The 20,738-nt window shown below is 40.7% G+C and overlaps 1 protein-coding gene and 1 long non-coding RNA gene across 3 annotated transcripts in view; both read right to left on the reverse strand.

Annotated features, from left to right (window-relative positions):
* Positions 1-5,926, reverse strand: part of LOC110830763 (uncharacterized) — a 19,422-nt gene extending 13,496 nt beyond the window's left edge. Inside the window, exon 1 of the mRNA XM_087349618.1 lies at positions 4,919-5,926. The gene's annotated coding sequence lies outside the window, so the exon portion shown is untranslated. The remainder of the gene's footprint in view (positions 1-4,918) is intronic.
* A 5,009-nt stretch (positions 5,927-10,935) lies between these two features.
* Positions 10,936-20,046, reverse strand: LOC110834427 (uncharacterized). 2 transcript variants are annotated; one of them, XR_002544588.2, is made up of 4 exons: positions 19,927-20,046; positions 18,247-18,385; positions 13,234-13,350; positions 10,936-11,557 (listed from the first exon to the last, which is right to left on the reverse strand). It is a non-coding gene; the product is annotated as an uncharacterized LOC110834427 (long non-coding RNA). The 2 variants fall into 2 exon arrangements; XR_015535313.1 differs by having other exon boundaries at positions 13,024-13,350.
* Between the last annotated feature and the right edge of the window lie 692 nt (positions 20,047-20,738).

Genomic DNA, 20,738 nt, shown 5'->3' on the forward strand with positions numbered 1-20,738 from the left:
CCCCTCGTCTTGTTTGTACTGCAGCCTCTGTATCCGGTTTAATTGTCCTCTCTTCTCGTTTTCCTCACGCGAAGTATTTTTTCACGCAACACATGTACATCCTATATTGACTTACGAGCGTTTAATTATAACGGCTGTAGTCTATTATTGTGTATCTTCTCTCACCTGCTCATATTGCACGTCACACACTACACAAAGCAAACAGGTGCCTGAAAACGAGTGTCATACAGGGTATTCATAAAATAATGTCGATATTTCAAATTTAAATATCTGCGCTACTATATGTGAACGAACAAAACGAATTGTGAATTACAAGTAACAGAATACACTATTTTTATTTCGGGCTCATTATTTTGATCAGCATAATCTGCAGTTTGACATACATGTAGAACGTAATTCAGTGTTCCCATGTGTTCTTATGTATTCTGGGTAGCCGTAGCTTCAATACCATTCCTTTTGTACTGCTATAGGAAGCCAACTTTGAGGTGCACATATTATCCGTTTCAAAACTCCAAATTTCTATCCCCTCCCCCACAAAATACAAGTGTAATGAGACAGTGTGAACACAAGGACCGGCCTTAGGAAATATCGTGTCTGAGTAAACAAAATTAAGTCCCCTTCCCCGACCAACTTTTGCAGCATTAGCAATTTGTATGTTAAATGTCCATTCGTCGAAACCAACGCACAGTAATAAAAGTAACGATAAACATGTTTAGTTTTTTACGTCGCCTTGTGAAAATTTACTGGGTTTTGCATGTTCGTTCCTACGCTGTGGCTCTTATGCGGCGATAGAACGGATGATTATCAGTGATAGTGGGGAAATTAGAAATTTGGCAATTATGATAACGAACCGCACTGCAGTTTTCGTAGAAAGACTGAGAAGATCACAAAATAGTCAAAGCATCAGGTATCCTTCGAAATGCGAAGCTGTTACAGATTGGAATCGCTAACCTCAATCCGAAATTGCAAGAGATGTTTGAATAACGTAACTAACGTTATCAAAAATAATTATATTTTAATCAAAAAATCTCTCGGCCAGTTCGGGGAATAAACCATCAGATCGAACGATGTAACCCCGTTAACATAGGCTCCGGGTAGCGCTGCCACAACCCATATTTACCCTTATGGAGGGGGAAACTGATGAAAGAAACGCTTACATTCGGTAACTGGACGTCTCTGGAGGTGAAGTAAAGCTAGGAGGGTCGCAAATCGTTTGAAGCGCCTGCCTTCTCAGAAACATTAACGGTAACTTTTTTAAAAAATCAACATCCCACACCTCTACTGTGGGTGCAGCGTGGCTCGCTCCTCACGATGTTACCCAATATCTAAACGATCCAGTTAGGCTCCCTTAACATTAACATCATTACACACTGACTGGTCGGGAACCAGATTTAAGTTGCACAATCAATAAGTCGCTCCCATGGCTTCTTCCAGGTGGTTTCTCTTCGGTCATCACAGTCACAGCTGCCTCTGGTGCGATCCTGTGATGCGTCGCTCCTGAGTTACAGCGTACGTCCCGTCCATCGTACAGGAATCTCTCTGAACCCTTGCAATCCTCAACTTAAAATCCTGTAACCCTCCAATGAATAACTTTTATTCTTCCCCAATTATCCAGTTACTAAGTCTATATATTGTCAATTCCTGCTGACACTTCTTGATTTCGTAGCCAGATGGTTTCGACTCAATAACATAAAGCGTTACATCAAAGCTTTCATGATGTCATTACTAAAGCTCTTGTGCTACATATTGCATTCTTGTGGCTGCTTGCAGAAGTCATTAAGCACAATCTTCAGCTTTGAAAATAAGAACAGGAAGTTCTTCCAAAACGATGGTTATCTACGTAAGAATCCCCACAGCTCCACATCCCAGACGAACATCGTCATCTTCACCGCTGAGAGATCCTAAGTTTTCCACCTGACTTCAATTCAGTTCAATTCTTGTAAAAACTTGTTCGCTGTACACCACACCTTAAATTTATGTTATTGCATGATCCATTGATTTATATTATTAAGACTATAGGCCTGCACTGTAAAATAAAATTTGTGTTCTCATTGACAATTGTTTGCTTCGAATGTGTACTAATATTGTAACAGAAATGAGTAGTTGGCATTCAGGTTATTGAAACTAGATTTATTCCGTTCAATAAAAGTGTTTCACAGTTCATTAATACATTATTTGGACCATCATAAGTTACAGTTTGAATGTCTTTGCTTGTTGTATTCTCAGATTAGGTGTATGGCCGCAATGGCCGCAAAATCATCTTTACATAATTTCCTCGTTAATTCTTTGCAAAGCAGATGAATGCTACCTTTCACCCACTTTATCTGTATGGGCTTTCAATTTCTTCCTATATGTAATAATCTCTACAACTATATATATATATTTTTAAATTTCAGTATCTTTCATTTTATGACCAACTACATATGTTCACGATGAGGAAGTCAGAACAGCATCTAGTAACCATGAAGGAAAAGCATAAAATATTTTCAGAACTTAGCATCAAATGACTGCTCTCAGCTTCATATTCTTGGTATATTTGCACACATGTAACGTGCTCCCTTCAACTGATTAGTTAATTAATAACAGTCATTTAAGCTGCTATAATTTCATAAATATGATAATGAACGACAAATTTAAGGGAATGTTTAAAAAAAGACACAGAAACCTTCCAAAGATAGATAATGAACTGGCCAGGCATGAACTGGATACTTCTGATAAAAGACATACTTTAAGTCAAATCTTCTCAGTCCTCTGAACTTGTTCTGAGTGTGGCGGCTCGTGTGTCTGAGCAGTGGTAGTGCTGAGCAAGGGGGAAAATTCAGAATAGTTTTTCAACACATAACAATATAAACATTAACAATAACCACGAAACAGACTGCGATACAGAAACCACCCTAACACACGTGGCTCCGGGCAAGCGTGTTTACTATAAGAAGGCTGTGGTGACTACAGCCCACATACGCGCTGTACCAGTGAACTGCCCCTCACTTCATCTCGCACCGAGCTGTCAACTAGCAAGCGGTTGTTATCCTGAATTAATGCAGTTGTAAATATTAGGGCAAACGATTCGTCATTATCTATTTCTTCTAATTCAACTTTGGGTGCATCGATTGTGACGTCTTCCTCTAAGGTGTTTATAGTGCTCGTCACACAAGTCCCATTAGCTTCCTCACTAAGCGACTCTGCTAAATACACTCCGGGTAATAATTCCCTTTTCGTTATAATTCCCTGTCCTTTTGATGAGGTTGGTAACTGTACAAGGTTCTCTGATCTAGATTTTATTGTTATTTGCTGAGGTCCAGTGATATTGCCTACCTCCTTGGGGTCGAATTTAATCACAACGTCTCCCATAATTATTTCTCTATCACAATAACTGATAGTGGCTCCCTTGTTTTCCCAAAAGTCACGTCCTAATATTCCATCATACGGGAATTGAATACCGCTTCCCATAACATGAAAAGTGTGCGTGGTTTCATGGGTTGTTGTGCCTAGCCTCAATACAGTGGTTCCTTCGGTTTTCATAATAGTATTTGAAATTCCTTTTACTTTTATTCCTTCCGCGGGTTTGTAGTCAAATCCGGGTTTCAGAGTCGAACTATTGACAATGGAAATTTCTGCGCCTGTATCAACTAAGAGCCTTAGTTGATTGCTTTTACTTGAGTCTGCCCTTAGTGTTACGGTGTCAAGATTTGATTTTATATGCCTCTTACATTCATTAATCCTGAACTGTGGACAACCCCTTACTTGTTTGGCCGGGCAGGTGTCGGGTTGCTCGACGCCTCCCTCCAATCGTTTCCCGCCCCGATCCAGCCCTTACTCTGGGTTCTACATACATTAGCAGTGTCCTTTACGACCACACTTTCTACATGTCCGACCTTGCGGAGTCTTTTGCGTTGTGCGATCCACTACCGCAAGTAAAACAACTTGAAACTGCCTTTACATCGGCATTGGGGAATCTATATGAGCTCATACATCTGTTGGCCGTGTGGCCCAACTTATTACATCTTAAGGGGGGCCCATTAGCTGCGGAGGTCGATCTTTCTTTCACGGAGAGGATAGCGCTCTCCTCTTCCAGTGAAATTTCTATAGCTTGCGAGAGAAGGATTGATTCTCCTCTGCTTCGAACTACGGTTTGAATCCGTTCGTTATGGAGTCCTTGTATGAAACAGGCCTTTCCTAGATGGTTTATTAAGCCTATGGCTCCCTGCATCTCTTCGAGTTTGCAAACCCTCCTGGCATCTTCCCTCAAGTCAGTTTGTAATTCATCTATCTTATTCCCCCACGAAGCAATACTCTCACCTTTGCTCTGTCTAGCATTAAACATTTTGCATGCATAATAATCTAACGTACGCCTCGTTGCGTAGTTTTCCTCTAGTATTGCCTTCACGAGATCCCAACTGATAGTCAGGTCCCTAACCATTAATTTGGATCGGGCGTCTCCTGTTATTTTAGCCTTCACAAACTTTAGGAGAATGTCATGTTTGCTAGGGTCCACTAGTTCGAATACTACGTCCACATTTTCCACAAATTCCCGTAACTTGCGTTTGTCACCGTCGAAAGGGTAAGTGACTAACTTCATAGCCTCCGCTATGCTACAATATCGTGTGCCTTCGTAGGGCACCGATTCAATGTCGCTACTATTGTCTGCCTCCATGATATTCAGCAGTTAATTCCTAAATTTCAGATGCACTTAGTTACTTGGTTTAGTAAAAATCAGAGCTTAACCCTCAACCTACAGTACTATCGTACGCGCTTTGGGCCAAACCTTCGTCTCAAGGGAAAACTTTTCTAATTATCCAATTGCAACACGGCTATAAATCAAGAATAATATTTAATCCTGATACATAGCATTAGGCATTCACACGATATTCCTAACAAGCTGACCTCGAAGGAAAGTAAGATTATGAGTGCAACTTACCCGAGGACTTCTTCTTCGGGGCTGCGGAAGACACAGGGGACGTCCCACGAAGTTCCTGCGAGAGATGGCGGTGCTGCAGACGGTCCCAGGGGTATGTTCCTTGGAGTCGATCTGCTGTCGGCTTCTTCTGAAGTTCTAGTCTCGATGACTGGGTGAGAATGTAATGATGTTGCCTCGTAGTCAAACTCCGGTCAGAGCTCGAGGATTCTTTCAAGAGTAACCAGTGATGGATGACACGGTAGGCAACGTGTAGACGAGAGTGCAGGGCCAACCTTCACACTTCCCGAATTGGACAGGCAGTCTCCTTGTAACCACCAGGATGCCTTATGATGATAGTCGTCGAGATGTAGAACTTTTGGAGATGATTTAATTTACTGGTCGTTGCTAACTTAGCTGTGTCACACCCCACACCTGACACCAGAATTATGACGGCGTGTTGTATCCCGAAGGATGGTGATGGGATACGGGAGCGTAGACTGAGCGGAAGCCTATTGATTGGGTGCGTTGGATACTTAAGAATTGAAATTCAAGCTCACTTGTAGCAACTCAGTAGATATAAAGTAAGAAAAGTAAAGTTTGTCCCACTATACGCCGTGTAGGCGTTTGGGGTGAGTGGAGGTATAGCTCCTCTCTTCCTTGACCTCGGCACTAGATGGGGGTGAGTGGTCAGCATCACGCCCCGGCCGGCTTTACCCCCGGGAAAGGATCCCGGTATCCATTGTAGAGGAGGCTGGGTGGGCCCCAGAGCCGGTCTGGACGCAGAGGCTAGAGGAAAAATCCTCTGCCCCCGTCGGGGATCGAACCCCGGCCGTCCAGCCCGTAGCTAGTCACTATACTCACTGAGCTATCCCGGCTCAATATATTGTTGTTTATTGAAACAAAGTTACACCAGTTTATAGCTCGGGTCAGTAAACTATTAGGCGTGATGCAGAGTAGAACGCAACGTTCGGTGGTGAATTCCGGTGTAGTCCGCGTGGTGCTTACAGACAGTGGTTTATAAAGGGAATTAAAAGTGTGTCCTGTGCCGGAGGGGCAAATACTCATCAACAGGTGCGGGGGTTTACCGTAGGGTGACACACTTACTTAGTATAATCGGATTTTTGTATAGCAATCTTCTTATCATTTTTATGGTTCATTATCTCCAGTCTGGCTTGTAGCATCTGTAGCTTACTGACCCTTACAATATGTTGACAATTACAGGTATCTATTAATAATAACTAGAAATAACAAACACTACATACAGTCATACCCAATTACATGTACGAAGGGTTGACATATGGCAAGAGGGTCCATATGCGACAACACGAACACTTTCAACGAGTATACTACACTCAAATGTTGGACTATATTGCGAAGGGGCAAGTGGAAGTCACTCCTCCCGCAGACGAGGCATTGGACATGTTCTACCTGCCGCACCAGGCCGCGCGGAAACACCAAATGGAGGATTGTTTCAACGCGTCCTCCCACGAAAGCAACGCACCGTCACTCAATGAATCGCTAGAAATGGGCCCAAATCTGCTTCCTGAGACACTTGCGGTACTACTGAGGTTCAGACTCTACCCAATAGCTATCTTGGGTGATATCAACCAGGCTTTCCTGCAGCTGGTATTAGACCGGAAAGATAGGAGCTTGACTAGATTGTTCTGGGACCACGTGATCCAAGACGATGAGGGAAGATACAGCACAACGAGCGACGTAATGACTTACCGCTTCACACCTCTTCCATTTGGTCTGACTTGTAGCCCATTTCTACTCTCGGCTACAATACGGGAACTTCCTGCCATGCACATGTCCCAGTTCCCCACTGCAGCAAGATAATTCGACATTCATGGACGACTTTGTAGCCGACGCAGAAGGTGACAACGGCGTAATTGCCATCTACTATGACCTCACCGCGCTGATGGAACAAATTCGACTGCCTACGGCAAAATGGGCCTCTAATTCTGATCCATTAAAAGAAATTTGGAATGACGAAGGCACAGAACACAAAACCAAACCGCAAGTACTGGGACACAGAAACCGTTCTTTTACTGTCATCAGGACATCACGGATAAACTGTCAGAAGAACCCGTGTGCAAACGGCAACTCCTTCAAGCTACTGCCAGATTTTACGACCCACTCGGCCTGCTGTCACCTAACTCCATCAGTGCCAAGGTACTGTTTCAAGACACTTGGTGTCGTGGATTAAAGCGGGATGAGCTGTTGCCACACGATCTTGGTGTACGCTGGCGCACATGGGTGTCGTCCTTGCCACACCTCTCAGAAATCCGTATACCCCGATGGATTGCAACATAAAAAAAAACTTCCAGATTCATGCGTACGATCTACGACAAACAACAACACCGTGATTCATTTAGGCTGCAGCAAGAACAGAGTTGCGCCAGTGAAAAGGGTAACTCTGCCCCGACTAGAGCTTCTAGCTGCACTACTGGGGGCACGGTTGCTCCACTACTTTTGCAAGGAGACAGGTTTTGACATCACGCATGCCACCTTATGGACAGATGCCACTGTTGCTTTGGGATGGATAAGAAGCGACTCAAATAGGTGGAAGACCTTTGTTTGCAATAGAGTCACCGAAATACAGACATACACGACACCCTCCCTGTGGAAATACTGCCCCGGAGAGGACAATCCTGCGGATCACCTATCGAGAGGAGTCCCAGCAGATCAGTTGAAGTCACTGGCTGTATGGTGGCATGGACCTTCTTGGCTCTCGCAGCATCCGTCCCAATGGCCCCTCCAAATAACAAATTTTGGCAAAGCCTAGCCATGCTCTTAGGGCGGTATCGCACTAGGATGCCATGGCAGCGTCACCAACAGCGATGCCATGGCGTCCAGCTGCCAGAAAAAGACGCCAGCCAAGCTGCCATCTTTCGACGCCAGTCGAGCGAACAGATGGATGTTGAAGAGGTAATAGCAGCGTAGGAAACAAAAGTTAAAAAAAGAAACAGAAAATGTGGGTGCATCCTTTCGTAGCCGACCGTCCTACAAGTGGAATGTTTTGCAAAATATACTCTGATTTAATAAAATATCCTGATAAGTTCTTTAGCTATCTGCGTTTATCCATAGGATCATTTGACGAATTATTAACTATATGTGAAAATGATTTTACAAAACAAGATACCATTCTGAGAAAGTCCATCAGTCCAGAAGAGTAGCTGCTGTTTGTATTGTCTTTTACTATATTCCTGTAATTTTTATAGATTTTCATTGCAGATGCTGTGTTTATGAAAGCTAGTAACTATAAAATAAAAAGCAGTATTTATTAAACAATAATTACTACAACTCTGTTCAACAAATCGACATTATGAGATCAAGAAATGAAGGGCTATTAGCAAGGAGAAATGTCCACTTTTATCACTTTTGAGGAAATGAGATTTACCTTTATCAAAACTATATACCTGCAATGAATTTCAATTCTGTAACAAAGAAATTAAGTAAAAAATTCTCCATACACATTATACATTATTGAATTTGAAATATTTAAGTTCTTGCAAATCACATGTAATATTACATGAACAATCTTTATTTAATAAGACATTATAAAAGCAGGTTTCTTCTTAATTCACATTATTTGTGATATATAGATATATACATTGCTAAACAAAACAAAAAATTAAAAATCAAGTTGCCATATTGGAAAGCGGCCCCACAAATAAAGCCATAGAAACACTTCTTACCTAATTCTTTCTTTTCTACTGTAAATAAATCCCCTCCTCCAAATATTTGCCCAAGTTCTTCCCAGTTTCTTTTTTTCAAGTCCCGGTTTGCGTATTCAATACAAGATGAATCCCATAATGATGGTCGGGACTGAATTTCAATTATCAATCTTTCCGTGTCGAAATTATCCATGTTTGGAAGAAACAGAAATACACACAAGCACATTCATGCACGGACGTCAATGGACTGGCCTGTTGAATTGTCCTTGGACGTGGCAGCGATGCCAGTAACATTTTCACTTGGCATCGTGGTTGGCAGCGATGCCGAGTTGGAAGCGCTGCCAGACGGATGCCAGGTGCGATATATGACTACTAAATTAATACATTTGAGTTTGGCCGAGATGCTGGCAGCTGCGCCATGGCCTCCCGTTGGCATCCTAGTGTGTTACCGCCCTTAACGTCGAAACTTCTCGATGTTTTCTAGAGTCTTCAAAATTCAGCTCCTACTGGAAACTGCTGCGCACTACAGCTTGGATCTTTCATTTCATACACAATATTCGAAGGAAAGAGTAATCTTCAGAGGAACTTACAGCGTCAGAGCTCATGGCTTCACGCACATACTGGATACAAATTGTTCAAAGGGAATGCTTTCCTGTAGAGCTGCAAGCTCTTCACAGGAACGTGCTACTTCCTCCGCAATCGAAAATATCACGTTTCAATCCATTTCCGGAGGATGGACTTATTCGCCTTGGCGGTCGTCTACAATTCGCAGAACTCACTAACGAACAGCAGCATCCAATACTCCTTGACGGATCTCATCCCTTTGTTCGTCTACTAATTCGCTACACGCACATTCAACTGCACCACTTATGAGTTCGTGTAGTTCTGCCAGAGATACGTTCAGAATTTTGCAGGCGATCAAGAAGATTTTGCATACGTGCCTTCCCTGTAAATTGGCACACAACCACTTTGCACAGGAAATAGTGGCTCCGCTGCCAGCGGAGCGGGTGAAACCACTCAGACCTTTCGAGGTCACCCCAAAGAAATGTTACATAGCACTATTCACATGCGACAGAAATCGGGCTTTGTACTTGGAAGTTTGCTGTGACATGACTACTGACAAGTTCCTCTTAGCATTTCAGATTTGTTGGGCGACGCGGCCTACCTCACACGATCTACACCAACGCCCAGCCAAACGAAAACTCGCAACATTATGGACAGTTCTCACAGCCACCACAACACATCAATACCTGTCTCAGCGTGGAATTATACTTGGAAATTCATTCCCCCAAGAGCAGCTGGGTTGGGAGGATGGTTGGTACCACCAAACTATGTCTACGGAAGGTATTAGGACGATTGCAAATCAGTGAAGAGGGACTGAACACCACCCTTAACTCCCGACCAATCTGACAAGAGGGAGAAAACTCAGACGCCTTGACACTGGCACATTTCCTCACTGGAGAGCGGTTTACTACAATACCTAGTGGGCCAGAACCACAGGCAAGGATGAACCTGGCCAAAGATTTCAGAATGCGTCAAAAGCTGGCAGATGACTTCTGGAGGCGGACGAAGGATTACCTTTTGCAGTTACGGAACTTTCACGAAGTCCGTCATCCACGGAGGAACACAGCCAAGCTGCGAGAAGGCGACAATGTTCTGCAGGAAGACCTCAGACCGAGACACTTATGGAAGAAGGCTCGCATAGAGTAGCTACGGCAGGGAAGGGACGGAATGATAAGAACAGCGATACTCCACACCTCCAATGGAGACACAATCACTTGTCTGATTCACCTGGTCATCCCCTTCGAGACTGACCAGGGCGGGGAGGATTAAACATTGTTTCTGTTTATATTAAATTGTATGAACATTTATTATCAGTTTAAACTTTATCATCTCGGTACTATTACCTTGTAAAATGTAATATCTTTGGTCGCTGATCACCCTCTTTGGAAGGGACGTGCCCTTCTCCTTTTGAACCAGTCTGAATAAAGGAGACGGAGTAGCAAGGTCACGTATCTTTTTACCTATACTCCAAAGTGCATAAATTCCTCAACCTGAACTATTACAGCCACTTCTCACTTCATGTAGTAGTAGGTAAATTCTTCATATTTCCTACATCTGTGATAAAACAAATTTATTCCCTTCAATGTACGACACATTTACTAGCTTAAAATAAAATGAAATCTAACTTGTTGTGGATCTCGTGTAAACGCTGTACCTGTGCCAAGGTCATGGGAGTTGGTTATATATTAATTAAGGCTGTTCACAGAAACAGATGCTTCATTATTGTTATACACCAGATTACAATACAGGTCACTCATTAACCCACTGATTGTGTCATGAAATAAAAATACACAATTTATGTATGAACTAGCTTTATTTTGTTAATAGAAACTACAAGTTCTAATGCTCAGGCTTATAAACTTCAATACTAAGCACAATTCACCAAAATATAACTGAACCAAATGTCAAAACAGGCAAAATTCAAAAACAGTATGCAACTCAACTGACGGACGGCCGGATACAGGACGCGGAACACCAGGACCGTGCTTTTCTACGAGGCCTTGTGCTAATGAAATTCTGAATTTCAGGGTCACTTTGTTATTTGGGAGAGAGCGGTATATGATCATCGCATTATGTATTGCAACATAGAGTAGTCTCTTGAACAATTTTATATACCACTTTGTTCCTCGTTTTCGTTCCAGCAAGTACGGTTGTAGCATTTGATCCTTTAGATCCACTCCCAGCATGTTTTTGTTATAATCACGAACAACCACAGGCTTTGTTTCTTCTCGCTTGGCTCTGTTTACGGTCACACACATATCATCTTTGTGGTATGTAGATATCATGGTGACTTGCTTGTCTTGCCAAGCGAGAACTGCCACATCTCCAGTGTTGACCAGTGCTCTCCTTTCGTCAATTTCTTACTCTTCACTGCAAAGTTTGGGAGGTCCTTGATATTCATTTTGCTCCCTGTTACCTGCAAAATGCATAAATTTGGTAATTAGCTCTAGTCTTTCCAGAGGTAAAGTCTAGAAAAAAACGGAGTTTACAGCAGCCGGTTCTTTGCATAGTAAGATCAAAGTGTAGGCTTTTGTACAATGTCCATCACCATAAATACAGCTAAAACCACGTACATTTCGTCCACTGAAACATCTTCCCAATTCCTAATCCTAGAGCGAAATGTGAAGGGTGGGCACTTTTCGACATTTCCTGCTGAGCATATCTGTTTGTTTCATCTACAATGAACTGTACAAGAGCTATATCAACAATGTTTTCAAATGAACTCACGACATCTAGTCCAGCAGTGTCGAACTGGAGACCATATACATTACAAAATTCTTCTCGTGAACCAGGAAATGAGTCTATATTTTGCCACACAAACTTACTGGACACCCCTCCCAATCCTTATTGTCTTTCGTCACTACCATTGTCACTCTCACTATCGACGTCAGTTCCAGGTGTCACAAACTGTGTATAATCAATGTCTAATACGAGGTGCGATCGGAAAGTTTCCAGACTGTGTCATAGCGGGCGAACCGGATGTAGTACGAGCTTCTGCCGCTAGGGGGTGCTGCCTACATTCATAGTGAATCAGTGTGCCAGCGGGCATCATCGAATTAGCATTTGTTTCTTAGTTACGGGCGTTTTGGTAGTGCATTACACCGACCCTCCTGCGATTTCAGAAAGGCGTGTGCATCAAATTTTGCCAAAGACTCGCCAAAACGGCTACGGAAACCTATGAAATGCTAAAGCAAGCATTTGGGGAGTCCGCAATGGGTCGTGCACAAACTTTTGTGTGGCATTCACGTTTTAAAAATGGCCGAACCTCTGTCGATGATGATGAGCGTTCTGGACGACCATCTTCGAGCACAACGCCCGAAAATTTTACGAAGATTCGGCAGGCCATTCACGAAGATCGACATCGTACCATCAACGACTTGTGCGACATTGTTGGGATAGGCTATGGGACCTGTCAGTTGATTCTAAAGGAAGAACTCCACATGCGACACATCATGACAACGCGCCAGCGCACATCGCCCTCAAAGTTCGGCAGTTTTTGGCCTCAAACACCATATGGCCGTCATCCCGCACCCTCCTTATTCGCCGTGTGACTTCTTCCTCTTCCGAAAGATGAAAATTCAGCTAAAGGGAAGGAGATTTGAGACGATAGAAGAGATTCAGGCAGAATCGCAGATGGTGCTTGACAGGCTGACAAAGAAAGACTTCCAGGGATGCTTCCAGGCTTGGCAGCGGCGCTGGGATCGTTGTGTTCACTCCCAGGGGAACTACTTCGAGGGTGATGGATGAATTTAATACCTGAGATAAGTGTACGGGTTTTTATAGGCGCAGTCTAGAAACTTTCCGATCGCACCTCGTACACTGTCAACGTCCGAACTACATTCACTTATAGTTTCATCTTCTAAAACTTCATTTAAAACTTGCATTTGTTGGACCTCTGTCACGACTTGTTGAAGGGCGAGCCATGATGACTATGAAGTCACGCATTTATATTTAGACTCCCAGGCACAGCTCAATGGAATGTAGCGCTGTTGCCAGATGGTCAGAGAGCTCATTCTTTTCACAACAGGCCAGTGCAAACCTCACGCAGGAGTTATTCATTCCATACTTATGGGCTGTAGTAATTAGGCTTACAGTCAGACGTATATGTACGTCGAACCGCAGATAGGGTCAGCGGTGACTCATCTATTCGTGACCAACTCCCCCAGTCTGGCTGTTCCTATTCTGTAGCAACACCTCAACCCGGAGAATCTACAATGACAAACAATTGCTTTAGTACACTGCAAATCACAAGGGTTTCATTGCAAGAACAAAACAAGATAAGACAGTCTTAAAGGCAAAATGTGAAGACTAATCAGTCCTGTGGAAGACACGAATAACCAAAATAAAAAGTAATGTTCCATAAACGATTCTGGCAAAATGGTACATCCAGTGCAACAAGATCTAAACACGCATAACAGAATACAAATGCATAGCTTTGTATACTATTAGGCAGATGTCAAACAGCGAATTTAATTTTTCATGCAAGATCCATCAATATATGAAAACCTTTTGGTTCTTATTCTTGGCACTAGAGAATGCAGTACCACACTATTGCATCTCACTCTTCTGCTGGTAAGGTTACACGGATGACAACATATCAAATTCCCACTAATATTAACTTCTGGTAACATTTCCATGCCATGTACCCATAATATATGTAGTGTCTTTCAGGACTGAAAATTTTATGTGAAGGAGGATTCCATACAAAACAATACAGTGGGCCCTACTCCCCAGTCTGTTACTCATGTTTCGCTGCAAATGGTAATGTTATTGTTGTCATGGATTTCTGTTCAGAAAGCAAAGGGGAAGAATATAAATTCCATTCTGCTATGGCAGAAGATCAAGTAAATTTTTGACAATCTCAAGATTAGTCTTAGTTGACAATTTTTTTACTTCAAAAATTGATTTACTGCCCAAGTTCATAATTTCCTTGGGATGAACTGTCATAACATACCAATATCTTGCTCCATAGCTGTCATTTCCTAATCTGTCGCACTTCTTTAGTACCAATTAACAATTGATACTGAGTAAGTATGAATATCAACACAAATTATAAACAATATGAACTACTGAGCACAATAATTCTGTCTTACCTTAAGATACAATACAATAACCAACAATCATTCAAAAAACAAAAGAAACCAAAGAGACTTGTTAATACGAAAGATGTAAACAAAGGAAAAATCACGTGGGTTAAGTGAAATACAAAACAGAATAAGAGCATAAAAATAATGGAAAATAGATTAAATTCAAAAACCAAACCAACAACAAATGATTCCTTTCCCAAAGATGTGATAAGCAAGACATAATTTTGATCACACCATCAACTAAGATATTTACATATACTTCCAAAACTAATCAGCTGTGAAGGCCTTTCTTTGCATTTACATTACATTTATCATGAAGCAAACTTTCACGCGTTGTGTTATGGTCATGTTCATGTGTTTTACAGCCATGTGACCATAATATACAGTGTGTTCACAAAGTTCCTTCAGGTTTTGAAAAATTGTGGCGCACAAATTGAGCTAGCTACATGCAGTTTGCAGCAGATTACAGTGAAACTCTGGAAGTTTTTTTATAACAGATGGCATAAGCGGCCATCTTTACATTTCTCAGTCGTTCGTGAAATGGCGACTGTACAGGAACACGCACATTATTTGAGACAAAATCAGTCACCCAGACTCAAATTACCGCACACAATTCAATAAGCAACCTCCCAGTGACAATGCTATAAGAGAATGGCAACGGCGCATCCTAGAAACTGGTAGCGTCCATGATTGCAAGAGAAGTGGCAGACCGGGTGTAAGCGATGAATGTGTGGAAAAAATCTGTGAATCGTTTGTAGGAAGCCCTACAAAATCCACACGTCGACCTTCGCGTGAATGTGTTACTCCCACATTCAACGGTACACAAAGTGCCACATCAGAGGTTGAGGTTATGTGCATACAAGGTTCAGTTAGCGCAACAGTTGAAACCTAGTGATGGCATAGCATGTCAACATTTCGCAGAAATGTTCAACCGCATTGACCTTGATGTTGACTTCTTGAAAAAAATCATGTTCACAGACGAGGCAACATTTCATGACTCGGGTAAAGTTCACAGGCATAATGTGTGCATATGGGGCACTGAAAACCCACATGTTGTAAGGGAGCACATACGCGAGTCGGAAAGTGAACGTGTGGTGTGGTGTGGTGTAATGCAAGACAGGTTACTGGCCCCTACTTTTTTCAAGAGCAGACGATCAACATGAACACCTACCTGGACATGCTGGAACTGTACACAATACCACAAATTAAGCACTTACAGCCACACGTCATTCTGCAAGATGGTGCTCCACCTCATTGGGGTCTGCAGGTACGCACGTACCTAGACAGGACATTTCTAGGAAGATCGATCGGCAGAGACGGTCTAATGCCTTAGCCTCCATGTTCACCAGACATAACACCACTGGATTTTTTCCTGTGGGGTCATGTCAAGAGCAATGTGTTCTGAACACCAGTTAACAGACTTGATGACCCGTATCAACTATGCGATATCGGCTATTCCACCAGACATGCTCCACAGAACATGGCAAGAGCTTGAATATTTTTTCAAAATCCCAGAGGGACTTGGTGGACACACTGTACTCAACTCTTTACTGACACTAGAGCCAGAATCTTCCAAGGATACAGGATTTAATTTTCAAACAGTCCTACAACTTGAAACACCTCAATAAGACAATCCCACAAATCTCTTTAACGCAGTCGGCAAATGCCAGATTCATACCAAGTCTAAATCTAGTTGTACCAAAGCCTGATTCTGAATCTCCCAAATGATCAAACACTCCTATCTGTTCACTCTGTTCTGTCTCTCTTAAAGCAGGTCCCTCTAACTGCACTGAAGGACCAGCCTAAAATGACACTTAGAGAGTTAATCTGCGTTATGATGCCATAGAATAAAAGCTCTACGGTGCCTTAGCACATTAGACAACTATTCAAATTTTCACAACTGTAAAAACCTCATATCTTACACCTATTTTGAACATTATGGTTAAACCATCACCTTACCATAATGGAGACCTGATTACTAATTCTTAGTTCAATACAGAATGAACAGCTGTTGTCACTACAAAGAATTTGGTTTTATTTGTGTGAATATGAATTGGAATGTTAATTTCTAAAGTTACATTTAATAACTCAAACATGGTGGTCAAAGTTGGTCATTCATGATGGACAGAGCATAATATTAAGACATTCAATACAGAACTTACTGGAAGCCGCTCTATTATGAAGAGCAACAAGGCATCAAGAAACCAAACAAAGTGGTTAGACAATGCCAAGAATTTCATAAATTAAGAATCAGAAGCATTAGAGAGCTAATCAGACTCATCTGTAATACAAGGAAGAAATACATATGCCTCCCACCCAAATCTGCAAATCCTAAATCAAATTTCCCTTCGCAATTCCATATACATCCCATCCTCACATCCTATTCCCAACTTGATGTTACCCCCTTAGTCTTCCAAAAAAGTAACAAATCAACAAAACTGTTAAACAAAATTACTGAGCAATATATGAACCTGTTTATGAAAAGTAGTAGGACATTTAACGAACCAGACAGCAGTTTCAATAAATTGGCATCATTTATACAAGTCAATACAAAAAGGAAAATGTTGCCCCAGGTCCTGAAATGTTGAGAACCCCTGCTCTAAATATCCCATTACAAGTAAAAACTGAGCCCAACTCATTCAGCAAGGTAATAGCACATTTCTTTTAGCGAGAGGCACAAAAACTGGAATAGAGTAACTCTGTGTTGTATGTTTCCTCCTTCTCCTCTAGTCCGGCAATGTAACAGGTATTGGAAATCAGTTCACAATCTACAGCAATGCCAAGGCTTAAAATATGAGACAAAGCAAGGAAATTCAGTAAGCAGTTATATATATCTTTAATTTTTGATTCATCAGTATAGCACATCAACTCTTTGAAGGTATTTTATCAACTTCATATTTTATCTTAATAAGTATTTAATTAATGAACTGGCATGGCTCTATCAAGTGACAGATTCAGACTGAATGGCTGGAATTAAATTCCTGGCGAAGACAAGGAATCTCTTCAGTACCACGTCAAGAAAGACCAACTCTGCGGCCCACTCCTCATACCCAATGAACAGTTGGGGATCCTATCCCCAGAATCAAAGCAGCTAAGTGTGAAGCAGATCATTGATCTACAGTTGTGACAAGTAAAATATAAATGCTGAATTATTGGTATTTTTTATTTTAAAAACAAGTCTTCTCCTTCATGTGAAAGATCCACGTGATCCACAAGCATATTCAGGGGTCCATAAGCATCATGCACATTTACGAAATTTGAAACTGTCTTGGTGGTGAAGATGTCAATGTCTGTCCTCTGGATTGCAACAATGTGTGGACTTAGCCATACGCTCCAATACAATTTCCCCAAGATCCATTTTAATATTATTCCATCTACATCTAGTTCTTCACACATAAAAGTGTCACAAAACAGGTAATTACTTACAAGCCATTGAATGTTATCTTAACTAACAAAGTTGTCACTGTGGCTAACACATCATGAAGGTGCTCAGAGAATGAGGAGCAAAGGCTCCATACATTTCTAGAACTTTGCATCAAAAGCGGAGATAAATGGCTAGCTTCACAAACTCGTTACTTTTATCTCTGGAGGAATAGCACCAGTATCCATTTCATAGGATGCTGTGTGTTAACATAGCTGGTCTCGATAATGTTACAAAGAGAAAAAGTGTTTTCTCTGAGAGAAAATTTAACCCTGGCTATTCAGCCCACAGCCAGTCACACTATCAAATGTATTTTTGAAACAAATTTTGAACTAAGGCCGATGACACTTCATTCTTGTCAATCTATGAGGATTCTAACTTGACATGCTTTCTTAAAAAGTCAAAAAACAAAATAATTCCAAATCAAATGAAGACTTCATGTTACTATCATTGGAAGGTAAACTAGGGTATTCTCAATCAAAATCAGGTTACAATAATGCCACCATTCTATTAAAAGAAACAAGAAACAAGGTCAATGATAATATTACAGTACTTAGAGATATAAAGGATGTGTACTGAGAAGGTCATTATACTCACATAATCCTGGAGGTCAACATCAAACTGTCTTAAACTGTTGATCCAACAGCAAATACCGATTCAGCTTCTGCTGAATTTCATGCACCGCCTGAGTCATCTTCTCTTGAATTCCTGTCCGAACTCGCTGCACCTGTCCCTCCTGTCCATTGCACACAATCAATACATAACATGCAGCAGTGCTCAAGCCCTTGTCTCAAGCATAATGGAACTTTGTGCAAAGATTTTTTGTTGTTGCAGTCATTTAATATTATGGACAAAATCATTCAGCGCACACGCTCTCTATCTCTCTCACACACACACCCTACTTCTGACATGTTCCATTTTGCATGATGATTATACTAAAATAATAATAAATTACTGCTAACATTTAATGTGAAAGCACATCTAGAATTTAGCATAACATCAAATAATATTAAGCTTCTCACATGCAATGCACATAAACAACTCAACAAAACTGGAATGATATCAATTTCAGAGTTGAGAAAAGGGTCTAGATATTACTTTGGACATGTCTTTGTGGCAAAGAGAAGGAATTCATTATCAAACTTAAATTCCAGAATGCAGACATTAATAATTCATTATGGCAGCATACAATTACTCCTTCTTTTAAGACAGTTACTTTGTTAACAGCCACACATATGTTTTCCTGAAACCTGGTCAGACAGATGGCATTTATAATTATATATATAATTGCAAGAGAAATCTAAAATTAAGAAAATCCTATCGATTACCATAACTTGATTTCTTCTGAGAATTAGGAAGAGGCCGCAATTACAAAGCTTTTATAGTCGAACATCTAAATAAATCTTGCAGAACACCTGCCGGCTACATGTTCTGCTTCTAGTTTTCAGGTGTGGAATGTGCAAGGTGACCAGTTTTTGTGTTAAAATTGGGCTCTCTCCCTCTCCCAAAGCAAAACCTCTCAGAAACTTAAATAATTCCTTCAACCCATTTATATAATAGTAAGATTTTATGAACAACTTTCCTGGTTCCAAAACAGGAGAATTTCTTGAACACATGAATAATGTTTCACTGCCACAAGAACATACACCCAAAACCAACACTGACAATCCTATACCAATAAAATATAATAATATATAACAGTAATCATGAACATGGAAACAATGTAATTAATTAAAATATATTGTAAAAACCAAAATATCAATACCATAATATACCTAGGAAACTTCTTTACCTTCATCTGCAATGATAATCATAATTTAATCACAATAGGTCAATCAATAAAGTGCAGAAAATTAATATGAACAGTGATGGTAAATTTGGCCAGTATCACATTACACTCTAATCATTGATTTAACAGGAACATGGAATTTTATGCATGTTAATACAAAGAACAGACAAAATATTTTGTTCAAATAACCACCAATGAAAAATCATGTTACCCAACAAAACCATTATAAGTCTTCATATACATTCTACATTTAATTCATGTGAGTAATAGTGTGGATGCTTCCTTGTATAATTATTTCTGCAGATAACCGTAAATTACCGTCATAATTATGTATTAGAAACAAGCATCTATGGAACGCTACACACAATACATAATTTTCCATAACAAACACAGCAAGTTTTACTAAAATAGGTTCTAAATGAATCCCTCCACGATATATATCAACAGCAGCAATTACATATTAGCAATATTCTAGAAGAATGCTTTACCATTCCGAATGCGTCCATCATTCACTACACATTCCGCAGAACAAAGGAAGATGCTACTGGTACATCCACACAGCTAGTTATTTCCGATATCCTGATTGGCCGTTAGACTTCTACTCTGGCGGGATAACATTTAAATATGAAAACCTGTTTTTACAAAAAAAGACTGAAGAATTTACCACACAAACGAATGGGTCGACGGGGGGGGGGGAAGTAGAAGAAATTATGTGTATGTTCTGAAAAGGATTTCACCAAAAATCAAGTTATCGTAATTCAAATAATATAAATACAAAAAAATAGTAATTGCTATAAAAATCTAATATCATATTAGCATCTGATCATAGCAATTTGTACTCTTCACCAGATATTATTAGGATAATCAAACCGAGGAGAACAATATGTATTGGGCATGTAGCAAGCATAGGATAATAAAAAATACTTAACAAAATTTTAGTTGGAAAGAGAAAATACCACTCGCAAGATATAGGATTAGATGAACGGATGATATTAAAATTAATTTTAAGACAAACAGTTGGTAATGTGCAGACTGGATTCATCTGATTGAGAAAAATAGCCTGTGAAAGGCTCTTATGAATGTTGTAATGAACCTTTGGGTTCAGTAAAATGCAGGTAATTTCTTATGTTGTTGAACAATTATTAGATTCTCAACATGGATTTTGATCCATAGAGTCACTTTAGCTAGTTAAAGACAACAAAAATAAAATCAGTGATTTATTTTTAACATTTCGTATTGCTTTGATTTCCCTGACAGAATATCAAGAATATTTCAGTCATTCACCTCCATCACTTAACAT

This window comes from Zootermopsis nevadensis, unplaced genomic scaffold (genome assembly GCF_977971745.1).
Source record: "Zootermopsis nevadensis isolate Lab colony 2312 unplaced genomic scaffold, Znev_1.0 Znev_ptg000016l, whole genome shotgun sequence".
NCBI lineage: Eukaryota > Metazoa > Arthropoda > Insecta > Blattodea > Termopsidae > Zootermopsis > Zootermopsis nevadensis.